The sequence below is a fragment of the Podarcis melisellensis genome (genome assembly GCF_964234715.1).
Source record: "Podarcis melisellensis genome assembly, chromosome: 8".
Taxonomy (NCBI): domain Eukaryota; kingdom Metazoa; phylum Chordata; class Lepidosauria; order Squamata; family Lacertidae; genus Podarcis; species Podarcis melisellensis.
The window spans coordinates 70,031,881-70,044,461 of NC_138540.1; the positions used below are offsets into that span (position 1 = coordinate 70,031,881).

Below are 12,581 nucleotides of genomic sequence, written 5' to 3' on the forward strand. Positions count from 1 at the left end.
ATGGTTCACTCTCCCCTGTGTTGAAATCCTCCTCAGTTTCCAGTTCAACTATGGGAATTTCACAAAACTAATTCCAGAAATGGACTTTGTTCAGTTTGTCTATTATTTCTGTTAATTTGCTTGTTCTTCCTCTTTGCGCGCGCGTGTGTGTGTGTAGGTATATATGTATAAGACCACTGCCTAAATTAAAACAACCCCCTCAATTTTTAATGTGACCTTGCATATGATTGCATCCATATTCATTTTATGCAGTGTTTTGTTGTGCAGATGTACATTCCTGTACATGAGGAACATGCCACATCAGAAAACCAAAAAAGCATGCCAGAGAACAAGAACTCCAATTCCTCCAAGTTTGCTTATTTATGTGATTTTATCAGTTCACAGGAGTGCATGTTTGGTGCGTTGATAAGTCATCATCACAAAAGGACGGGGAAGGGTCTTAGCTTTGCTTGCAAAAGGTTGCAGGTTCAATCCCCAGCTTCTGAGGCTGGGGAAGGACTAGGGTTGCCATCTTTGAAAAGGTGAAAATACGGACACAAAAGTTCTTGAGCTTTTTTTTTTTTAATTTTGCCCAAAGTTATTGAGTTTTGGCTCAAAAAAGGAGAGAGAGTTTCTGAGCTATTTTTGATTACATTCACCAAACGTCTGGATTTTCCTGAACATTTCAACAATTTCCGCCTGGACGCTGCTTATGAGGGCTGAATACCGGCTCTGTCCAGTGAATTTCAGATGAATCGCTTGACTTGGTCCAAGGCAGCTTTATGCATTCATATTGATGCAAAGCACTGTGGTCTTTAAGTCTGTAGACACTGCAACGCTGCCCTCTGCTGGGCCAACATTCATCTTACCTTCCACCTCTCTCCATTCTGCCTTCCCCTTTTCTTTACGTTGCTCCAGACCACATCTAATAGGAAAACTGCTTAACATTAGGAGCAACTTCCTAAGACTAAAAAATTGTGAGTTTTCTTTTTCTTTTTATGTCCTCATGAAAGTTCATCAGCAGCATCTTTGTTGATCTTATCCTAATATACATATTTTTTTTTGCAAAGCAATTTTCACTAATACAGTGTATGCTATTTTCACAAATATTTTCATTTTATGCACACTATTTCATAGTACATGCATTTTGTGTATATAAATTGGCTGGAGAATTGCGTTGCAAAATTCAGAAAAGTGCATGTTGCAATGAAAAGCTGTGTTTCAGTTTGCATATTCTTCTGGACAGGGCTTTTTTTCAGCTGGAACTCACTTGAACTCAGTTCCAGCACCTCTTGGGGTCCGCCGTTGCCTTTCTAAGAGAATGAGGAAGCTGTTCATGGTGAGCTCTAGCACCTCTTTTTCTAGAAAAGCGTGAATTAGTTGTCAGGCTAAATTTTGTTTTCAAACAGGCTTGGGTATACATTTGCAGCCAAATGCTGAATTCTTAAGCATAATTACTTGGAAGTAAGTGCCATTGGAAATTAATACTGGAATCCTTGATGAAATTGCCATGGTCTTTTTACTCTAAGCAGAAAATTAGAGGAGTCTGTTGAAACTGGGAAACCATTTGAGTTTCACCAGACTTCTTCACATTTAATTCTGTAATTCTGTTTCAAATTGGTTTTAACATAGTGTTTTAATTGTTGTAACCCTCCATGGGACATCATTACAAAGGGTAGGTGATAAATAACAATTGATAATAACTCCTGACATGGGGATTTTGTTGTTGTGGTCACCAATTTCAGCACCATTTTCTTCCTCTTTGTCTCCCCCCCAGTGGTGATGACAGGGGACAGTCTGGTGCTACTTAGGCTGGAGAAGAACATCTCCCCTGTTTTTTTCTCTCTTTGGTGCAAAAACTAATAATACACAATCACCCCGATGCTGCCACCACTGATTAACACTTGTGTACTGTTAGTGAAATAAATCCAAAAGAATGTTTTCTTGAAAAAAAAAAAGAGCCATGGCTACAGAAGTTCTATATAAAGACTTACTCAAATTATTTGGAAAATAAACATGTTTGCTGCCAAAAACTGCTGGAAATAACTCATATCATTTCGTAAAGAGAGATTCCTGTACATGTGGCATGTTTACAGAAATGGCGAAAGTAACTGCAAAAACAGAGAGGTGTATCAAACCTATGGCAGGCCAACAATGCTTGGAGGCTGGATTCACATAAATGGGCCACGAATAGTGTAGGCGTGCAGTGAAATGTCATTCTTTCAGGTTACTGATGTCAAGAGAGGCGAGATTCAGCTAGAGGAAACAGAGAGGAAAACAGGGAACCAAGGAAGTTTCATTTGATGGAATCGAACTAATGTTTTATCTAGCTCATTATTTTCTACACAGGCTGGCAATGACCGTCTATTGTTTCAGGCCTGCCCTACATGGAGATGTTGGGTATTAGGTCATGTAACTCTTTGCGTGCAAATGTCACATTTAATGTGGCATAAAATGTCTTAGTGTATTTAGCATGCCTTGTTTGTGTGCTTGTTTGTTTTGCCCAAACTACAGTTGCCAGTGGAATGATGGGGTTATCTTTTCTCCCCATCGTCCAATAATGATGATGATGATGATGATGATGATGATGATAATAATATTAATAATAATAATAATAATAATAATTATTTATTTATACCCCGCCCATCTGGCTGGGCTTCCCCAGCCACTCTGGGTGGCTTCCAACCAAATATTAAAATACAGTGATGGATCAAACATTAAAAGCTCCCCTAAACATGGCTGCCTTCAGATGTCTTCTAAAAGTTTGGTAGTTGTTGTTCTCTTTGACATCTGGTGGGAAGGTGTTCCACAGGGCGGGCGCCACTACTGCCTGGTTCCCTGTAACTTGGCTTCTCACAGGGAAGGAACCGCCAGAAGGCCAATTAAAAATTGCCCACCCCACCCTGAAATTTCCATTGACGACAATGGCAGCTTCCTTCCACAGTCTTCTAGAGGATTTAAGAGTCAATTTTCCCTAGGACCATAGTAGACCAGAAGGGTTAAGCTTCCCCTCTCCTACACCACACTGTGTTTGGGCACCCACAACATTTAATGTCCTATCTAATTTGGCTGTTGGGGGCTTATGGTCCTAATGTGAAGCCAAAATATGTCATCATGGACATTATAAAGCCATTTTGCACCTTTCCTCTCTGTAGCAATGTTGGCTGGGTGTCAGTTTTTATGGAAGTTTCTCACCTGAGGTGCCTTGGCAGCTATTCCCAGTAATCGCAGTCATAAAAATGACTTTTCACTCTGATGTATATTTTAAAGCTTCTTGTCTCACCCAATCGTGGAGTCATTGCGACGAGTGAAAGAAAACATCCATGAGGTCATCAGAGGGATCTACCTGGCAGTAGAGAATTCTGAGTCAGAAAGTACCAGTGATTTTACTGGCTGCATTTCAATATCCCCTTTAGGGTTAGGCCCATGTCAAGAATCCAGCTAGCCCAGTGTGGAGTAGTGAATGGCGAAGACCTCCACTTCCAAGGTGCCAGTGATCCCATCTCTATATCTGTTGACTCCTTACAATAAAGGCAAAAGTCAGGGACTGGGCAGAGGAGGAATGGTGGAGACTGTCTCCCCATCCTGAACCTTCCAGGTAGGAGGAAGAGGAAGACAGTCTACAGCAGTGGTTTGTGGGTGGTCACAGCTCAGAGGCAGATGAGGGGGAAAGCTGGGAGAGCCAGAACAACACCCAGATGACATGTTGTCCTTAGAAAAACATTCCAGACCCTCCATCTCCCAGAACCTGGTGAGCCTTAAAAGTAGGAGAGCAAAGAGCTCAAATATAAAAGGCACGTAGCAGCACTCATAGCGGAGATGATGATGATGACAAATGAGGAAGTGGGAGAGAAGGGGGTGTGTGGAAATTCACTCAGGATAATGCCATTAACCAAGAGGCAGGGTTTCATAGCCTCTCTCTGTAAAGACTGAAATGAAAAAGGATGCCAAGAAACTTTTCCTTGTCTTTATACTTTCCGGGGCAACCAGCCGGGAGCCTCTGATAGCATACTGACAATCACCCACATTTAATAGGGAACTGCTACATTAAATATAGTGTTTGGCAATACAGATTTAAGTAGGTGTAAATCTAGCCACACCATCTTCTGTCAATGGAAGGCCAATGCCAATGTTCGCAACTATCAAAAATCTATTGAGATGTTCTAACACATAGGAACATTAGATGAACCTGCTGGCTCAAGCCAATGGCCTATCTAGTCCAGCAGCCTGTTCTCAAATGAAACAGCAGTGGGAACCTCAAAAACTGGACCTCAGCATAGCAACACTCTGCTCACTTGAAATCCCTAGCAACTGGTATTCACAGACAAAATGCCTTCAGACATTGGAGGCACAGCAGAGATAGCCATCATGACTAGAAGCCATTGATAGTGTTATCCCTGTGAATATTTCTAATCCTTTTAAAAAGTCATCGAAGTTGGTGGCCATCAAATTACAGTGGTACCTTGGGATACAGACGCTTTAGGTTACAGACGCTTCAGGTTACAAACTCCACTAACCCAGAAATAGTACCTCGGGTTAAGAACTTTGCTTCAGGATGAGAACAGAAATTGTGCAGCAGCGGCATGGTGGCAGCAGGAGGCCTTATTAAACTAAAGTGGTGCTTCAGGTTAAGAACAGTTTCAGGTTAAGAACGGACCTCCAGAACAAATTAAGTTCTTAACCCGAGGTACCACTGTATAAGAAAGGAGATTCCGCCTAAACATCTGGAAGAACTTTCTGAGAGTAAGAGCTGTTCAGCAGGGGAACAGTCTCCCCTGGCAGGTTGTGGACTCTCCTTTCTTAGAGGTGTTTAAGCAGATGTTGGGTGGCCATCTGTCATTGATGTTTTAGTTGAGATTCCTGCATTGCAGGGGGTTGGAATAGATCAGGGGTCAACAAACTTTTAAAGCAGGAGGCCAGTCCACTGTCCCTCAGACCTTGTGGGGGGCCGGACTATATTCTGAAGAAGAAAAAATGAACGAATTCCTATGCCCCACAAATAACCCAGACATGCATTTTAAATAAAAGCACACATTCTACTCATGTAAAAAACACCAGGCAGGTCTCACAAATAACCCAGAGATGCATTTTAAATAAAAGCACACATTCTGCTCATGTAAAAACACGCTGCTTCCCGGACCATCTGCGGGCCGGAATTAGAAGGTGATTGGGCTGGATCCGGCCCCTGGGCCTTAGCTTGCTTACCCATGGACTAGATGCACCTTGGGTTCCCTCCCAACTCTATAATTCTATGATTATGTCAATCCTATTTTCCCAAACATTCCTAAGAGAAAGGTCCTGGACTAACTCTGCATCCACCTTTCTGACAATGACCTAATGCATCTATAATGCCCTTTTGCAGATGGACAAATCTGTCAATTTGGTTCTCCAAGTTTCAAATTTTTCCAAACTTAATTTCAGTTACCCACATTTCCACAGTACTTTATGGCTTATTTTTATAAGGAAAAAATCCTCATGAAAATTCATTTGCATTTTGGTGCAGATTTCTCAAAAATAAACACATTTGTGCATTGCAGTTTTGATACACATTTTTGCAAGCAATGTCATGCAATATAATGCATTCCTGTATGAACGTTTCACAGATATATGTGCTTTTATGCACATCCCCCCCCAAAAATATTCATTTTTGTTCTTATTATTAGTTGCAGAACTGCATTGAAAAATTCAGAAAAGTGTCAGTTTCAAATGGTATCTGCGTTTTGGTTCACATTTTGGTTTGAGAAGTGTGAATTAGGCAGTTTCTCATTAAAATGCAAACAAATTTGAATTTCTCCTCCCTCCATTTCACCTATTCTCCATACACCAATTATTTTTAATGGGCTGCCTGCAAAACCATACTATAATTCTCGGCAGTTGGCAAGCAGCTGAGCCGGGGGGGGGGCAGTCCCATCACAGCAGCACAGACAAAGAGGGAAGTGATCTTACTTGTTTGATTTCAAACTGGAAAAAAGCTTCACCACCTCTCTGATGCCAGTTGTGTATGTCATCTTAAGATGACTACAGATCTGTTCGCGGTACTCCAGCAACACCTTGATTTCCTTGGGGAGTAGCAAAATCAGAACTGAACAGATAGATGGTTGTGTTATTTGCCCTGGCTTATTGTTTTGAGCAATTCCCATCGTGCTGGAAATTCAAAATAGTTTTCACTTGAAGAGGAAACTGACTCAATTTTGCACTTTCCAAGACAGTTCAGGAATGGAAGTGCATTAAATCTGGGGAAATGGCATTGTGAAAATGTGTACACCAGGAGAAGTTTGCACCAAAAGGCCAATGAATCTTCATGAGGATTTTCCTAAAGATAAAAGATGCAAACTGATGTGGAAATGTGGAGAACTGGGTTTAACACTGGAACAGTGAGAAACTGAAAGGAACAGAAAGTGACAGATTCACACATCCCTAGGCTGGAGGACACCTAAACTGTTGCCAGACGTTACACTGAGCTGGGGCATGTGCACTGGCTTTATATACTGCAGAGCAGCCATGGATGGATGGATGGATGGATGGTGCTTTCCTGACCCCCTGGCAGCAGAGTCATTGCTGCTTAGTGAGACAGTGGGGATATCAGTGCTGCACAAATGCAGTGGCAGGGGTGGTTCATTGGCTCCACACTGTTGACTCACAGTTGCTGGGAGTCAAGAGTCAGAAAAACGCTGTTGCACTCAGGTTCCATTTGCAGGCTTCCTGTAGGCATCTGGTTGGCCACCGTTGAGAGTGGGCTTCTGGATTAGATGGCGTGATCCATCAGTATAACATGGATGCCAGCTGCACCGCTATGGGGAGGGAGTTCCACAACTTAGGGGCTGCCACAGAGAACTCCCTCTCCCAGGCCATCACCACCTGAGCTTCTGAGGATGGTAGAACAACCAGTTGGGCCCTCTCTGCCAATCTTAACCCCTAAGAAGAATGGTATTTGATTGCACGGCTGGGTTTAAAAATCAACACTTCAGATTTTCTAAATTGCACGTTGTGCTTGATATAACATAAATGATTCTTCAGCATCAGCTTCGTTGGATTGGTCAATAATGGTCATGTTGTTCAGATGCTTGATTATCGCCTTCCAAAGCAACTATTTTCGCTCCATAAGATGGACTTTTTTCCTCCTAAAAAGTAAGGGAAAATGTGTGTGAGTCTTATGGAGCAAATGCAGCCTGCGCAGCTATTGCGGAAGCCAGCAGAGCAAGAGCGAGAGCAGCACCTCTTGTTCTGCTGGCTTCCCTTACGGAGCCCCTTCTGTCCCTCATCCCATTTTGCTGGGAAGCCAGCAGAGCAAGAGCCACTGCGCAGCTATCGCTCTTGCTCTGCTGGCTTCAGCGATAGCTGCACAGCTTGCTCTGGCTTTTCAGGGAGGTGGGAGAAGGGACAGAGGGCAGCCCGTCAGTCCCTTCTCCCACCTCCTGGAAATGCCAGCAAGAGCCGCTCTATCTTTAAAGAGCCGTGCCGAGCGAGCATGTCTGCGGCTCTTGCTGGCTTTTCTTGTTTTCCTCCTCTAAAAACTAGGTGTGTCTTATGGCCGGGTGTGTCTTATAGAGTGAAAAATATAGCACTCTATTCCAAACTTAAAAATGGAAAGCACAATGCTGGTGGTCAACGAAAGAGGTTTAAAGACCCTCTCAAGGCAAATCTAAACATATGTAGTATGAACACCGACAACTGGGAAGCACTGGCCTGTGAATGCTCCAATTGGAGAACAGCCTTTACCAAAGGTGTCATGGGCTTTGAAGACGCTCAAACTCAGGACATGCTAAGAGGAAGGCATGCTTGGCAAACCCTCACTGTGATGAACTCCTGCCCAGAAACCTATGTCCCTACTGTGGAAGGACGTGTGGATTCAGAATTGGCCTCCACAGTCACTTATGGACTCACTGTTAAGACTGTGTTCATGGAAGATAAGAGTAATTGCCAAAGGAGGAGGAGGAGGAGGAGGGCTATCATGTCTTCCAAGATTGAAGCCAGAGCTACGGATGAGCTGGCTGAGTCCAAGGTTGAGTACCACTGGCAAAGGTCCATACCAAGCTCCTGGCACCTAGTCCACCAAGCCAGTCACTGCCTTCTCCTGAACCAAGTACCCCCTGCACTGCTACACCTGCCCTGCAGTGCAGGAAGTGCATCAGGCAGCTCAGCTATTTTAAAAATGAAATTATTCTGGCAGGAACAGTAAAGCAGAACATGTCTGAGCCTCCTGCCATGCACATGAGTACCCCTTCTGCTGCATTTATCTGTCTAAATTTCCTCCCCATGCCCCACCCCACTCAAGATAGAATGAGCTCAGCCAGTGAGAACATTAAAAAAAAAAAGACCGAGAGGGTTTTTTATTTTCTGGTGTTTGTTCAAATCTATTAAGTCATTTCCAAGAATGGAGTAACATACTGTGCAGGTCTACACAACATATTTTCGCAAAGTGCTTTCTAGGGAGATATCTAAGTGGTTTGCTTATAGAATTATGGTTTATTATAACTTTTACCAGTTAATTCTATTATATCATGTAGCGGGAGGCTGTACACATTCACAGCTTAACTGAGATTTCTTTTCTTTTTTGGGGGTGTCCCCCCCCCTTTATAACTTTGTGTGCCCTAGGCAAAAAAAAACCCAAGCAGTAATAGCCCCAAATCAATAAATACCATAATTAAGGCAACAGTACAACGTGAATTTCAGCAAATTATTTTTTCGTATCGACCATTTCTAAAAGGGTTGGGCCCTTGAACAGGTCATAACCCTGGCATCTAACACATTGCATTTCAAAACTTCCCAATAAGAGGACATATGCTGTGACACATTGTCATAGGCCTCACTTGTTTCCTCAGCCCACAACAAGAATGCTCCTGTTCATGATTCCAGCCAGCCATTCCCTCATCCAGGAGGCTATAGGTGTCAAGTCAACTAAACAAAATTACAATAACAAGGAACCCCTGTAAGCTTCTGATCTTTCCCATGGTGCCATCTATGGCCCCATTTTGTTTCCAGTCCTGTTGGCATGCACCACCTAAGCTCTCTATTAGAAGAAGTGATGTGGACATTTCACCCTCCTAGTAACGCATTTCCATAAATGGCTTCATCCAGTTCTGCAGTAGCCCCAACGTTGTAGATATGAAAAGGAAGGAGGTTCCCACCTCCTTAAGGTATGTGCCGTTAACTCCTTTTAAGAAAAGGCCAGGATCATTCTGCCTCGAGCGCCAAACACCATTTTAGGCCGGTCCTAAAATGGAAATGACTCAAGGGCCAGCTGCCTTTCGAGGAGAGGAGGGTGTACTGAGAAAACAAGATGCTAATTTGGTTACATAAGATTAGCTGATCTTCTTCAGCTAAGCATGGAGGGAGAGAAACAAAAAAGAATGTTTTGGTGGCTTTACTTAGGAAACATAAAAAGTGATGAGAAGCCAGAAGAAGGTAAAACAGGGTAAGTAGGGCTTCACCAGGAGCTAGCGAGGCAGATAATCTGTTCATCCAGGCAGTGACAAGGAGAAAGGCATTACTCAAAATGCTATGAGTCAGGTTTTGCTCAGCATTGTTAAAATTAGTAGTAGTAGCAGTAGCAGTGATATAGCAATAAGATTTCTGACCTTTGTAGTTGCAAAGAAACAGCTACATACGTAGGGGATAATGATCTGATTGGCCACTGTGCGAACAGGATGCTTGACTAGATGGGCAATTGGCCTGATCCGTTTATTATATTATTACAATCCCTGATTACACAGGAAGCTGTTTTATGCCAGACTATTGGTATCGAGGGACGCGGGTGGTGCTGTGGATTAAACCGCAGAGCCTAGGACTTGCCAATCAGAAGGTTGCGGTTCGAATCCCCACAACAGGGTGAGCTCCCATTGCTGGGTCCCTGCTCCTGCCAACCTAGCAGTTCGAAAGCACGTCAAAGTGCAAGTAGATAAATAGGTACCGCTCCGGCGGGAAGGTAAATGGTGTTTCTGTGTGCTGCTCTGTTTCGCCAGAAGTGGCTTAGTCATGCTGGTCACATGACCCGGAAGCTGTATGCTGGCTCCCTTGGCCAATAAAGCGAGATGAGCACCGCAACCCCAGAGTCGGCCATGACTGCACCTAATGGTCAGGGGCCCCTTTACTTTTTTTATTGGGTCTATCTAGCTCAGTATTCTCAGCACCAGGGATGGGGAACCTGTAGCTCCCCAGATGTTGGTGAACCACAACTCCCTGCAATGAAAGGAAAATCAAGGAAAAAATGAACTGCGTAGCAAAGAAGGTGAGGAAATTCCATCAGCAAAACAACCCAGATGATATATTTGAAGACAGTGAGGTGAGCCAGATTATTATGGAATAGCTAACCCGGGCATAGGCAAACTCGGCCCTCCAGATGTTTTGGGACTACAACTCCCATGATCCCTAGCTAACAGGACCAGTGACCAGGAATGATGGGAGTTGTAGTCCTAAAACATCTGGAGGGCTGGGTTTGCCTATCCCTGAGCTAGCCAGTAGTTACCAGTAGATTACAGTGCACATGGCTAGGAAGAAGCTACATTATAGCAGGCCAGATTATGGAAATGTACACATTAACAGCCTAAATGGCAGCGAGGTTGCTTCCCCCACCGGCATTTCAAGTCAAGCTTCACACCATTACTTGGTTTGTTTCCCTGCTCCTGCATTCCCCTGCATCTCCTACTCAACAAAGTCATCACCTGTACATCTGCTGTCATCTGCGCATGAGCAACAGATGTCTACAATCTGCATTCCATCTTACCCACAGTGTACATTTTCTAATAGGGTGGAATAAGTGGTGTCTGGTGCCCATTGGAGCTGGCAGGGCAGAAGTCAGGGAGCCCAACAGTAGATGGCGCATAGTGCCAAGTGATTCTAGTTTCATTTTCATCCTCTTCCCCGCTGAGTTCTACAAGGGCAATGCTGAGAATTAGGAGGAGTAGAACACTGACAGACAGGACCAAACCCTGCACTGCTTATATGTAAGAAGGAAGGCTGGTGGCTGAGGACAGACCGAGGTTGGTAGGGCACTGTCCCATTAGCCCCAATGGAACAGCCTCCACTGCATGGAAACTGGTTTGAGGGAAAGTAGGGTTTTTTCAAGAAACTACAGGATACAGATGGATTGTGGCTAACATCATGTGTGCTTGGCTTCAAACACCAGCAGTGGGAGTGCACAGGAGCCAGAATAAATGGTAATGTGCAGACGGCCAGTCTATGTCAACTATCAGCAGCTTGCCAAGGTCTCAGGTTTGAAGACTATGGGGTATGTCATTCTGCTTAGTGGAACTATCAAAACCCAAACTCAGTGGTAAAGCATCTGCCTTGCATTCAGAAGGGCAGAGATTGAATCCCTGCCTTCTTTAGGGAGGGGTAGCAGAGAACCCTTCTTTTGAATCCCATGAGAGCCATTACCCATCAATACTAAGGTAGATGGACCAAGGGTAACAATCCTATTTTCCTATATTTTATACGCAAAGCATGAACTCTACCACTGAGCAATGGTCCCTCCCCAAAAAGACCTTCCTGAGATCACTTTCCCCACATCTATACAGGGACTAGCTCATTATGCAGACATATATACCTGATGTAGTCATCAACCTATTCCGGAGCCCCATAAAAATTCCACTAGCAGTAATGGAAGATCTAAGACTCCTATTGTCAGCATCAGCCAATCGATTCTGCGGCAGGTGATGTCATATGCAATTGGGCCAGTCAGTTCGTCATCTTTCTGTTTGCCGATGCTGTAATTTGGGCAAGCTAACTATTTCCCTCCCTTGCAATAAAAGAGATATATTGCTTTTATTTATCCGAAGGGGTGTTCCATCATTAAAACAGCTACCCGGTATAAGGGATGCCTGATAGCAACCATACAATTATCTGAGAGCAACAGCAGCCATAAAAGTTTGGTGGTATTATTAGCCCCTGTCCCCAGGGCACTTTTGGGGCACCGGATCAGGGAGGAATTGAAAGAAGAAAGGTGATCTCTGTCCTTTATGAAGCCCCTCCCCCAAATGAACAGATGACTTCATAGGAATTATGACAAATTGTTTGCAGATATTTCCTTGCCAAGACTGAGTCAGATACAGAATAATACAGTCTAAGGGCCAAAGTACACACTGCATCAAATGCATGTTTTTGGAAATTGGAGCCCAACGACATATTTCTACCTGGAAAAGCCAATTTGGGAGGGGAATCAGGGACACCTTCAGGTTTGAGGGGGACCACGATAAAGATCCCTCAGCTGCAGGGATGGACCTCCAGACCTTGTAAGACTACAACTCCCATCAGTCCTCACCATTGGCCATGCTGACTGGAGTTAATGGGAGATAGAAACCAACAACATCAAGAAGGCTACAAGTTCCCACCATCACTCCTAGTCTGACCTTCTTCCTATCTCAGAGGGCTCACCTGGTGATGGTGGCATCAATGGGCAGCATCAGTGTTCAGAATCAGTGTCAGATGGATGGAATCCACCATATAAATTTCATAGGAACACAGGAAGCCACCTTATACTGAATCGGGCCAAGGTTTCATCTAGCTCAGTTTTCAGCCATGGAGGCTTGTCCACTGCCCCACCAACCTCTACCTATTCTCAGCCAGTCCTACCTGCCTGCCTTCTTATTTACACATAGACCAGG

General features: G+C 44.0%; 1 long non-coding RNA gene across 2 annotated transcripts; it reads right to left on the reverse strand.

Moving 5' to 3' along the window:
• Window positions 1–341: 341 nt before the first annotated feature.
• Window positions 342–6,030, reverse strand: LOC309375384. 2 transcript variants are annotated; one of them, XR_014170889.1, is made up of 3 exons: window positions 5,958–6,030; window positions 3,175–3,325; window positions 342–904 (listed from the first exon to the last, which is right to left on the reverse strand). It is a non-coding gene; the product is annotated as an uncharacterized lncRNA (long non-coding RNA). The 2 variants fall into 2 exon arrangements; XR_014170890.1 differs by having other exon boundaries at window positions 5,926–6,030.
• Between the last annotated feature and the right edge of the window lie 6,551 nt (window positions 6,031–12,581).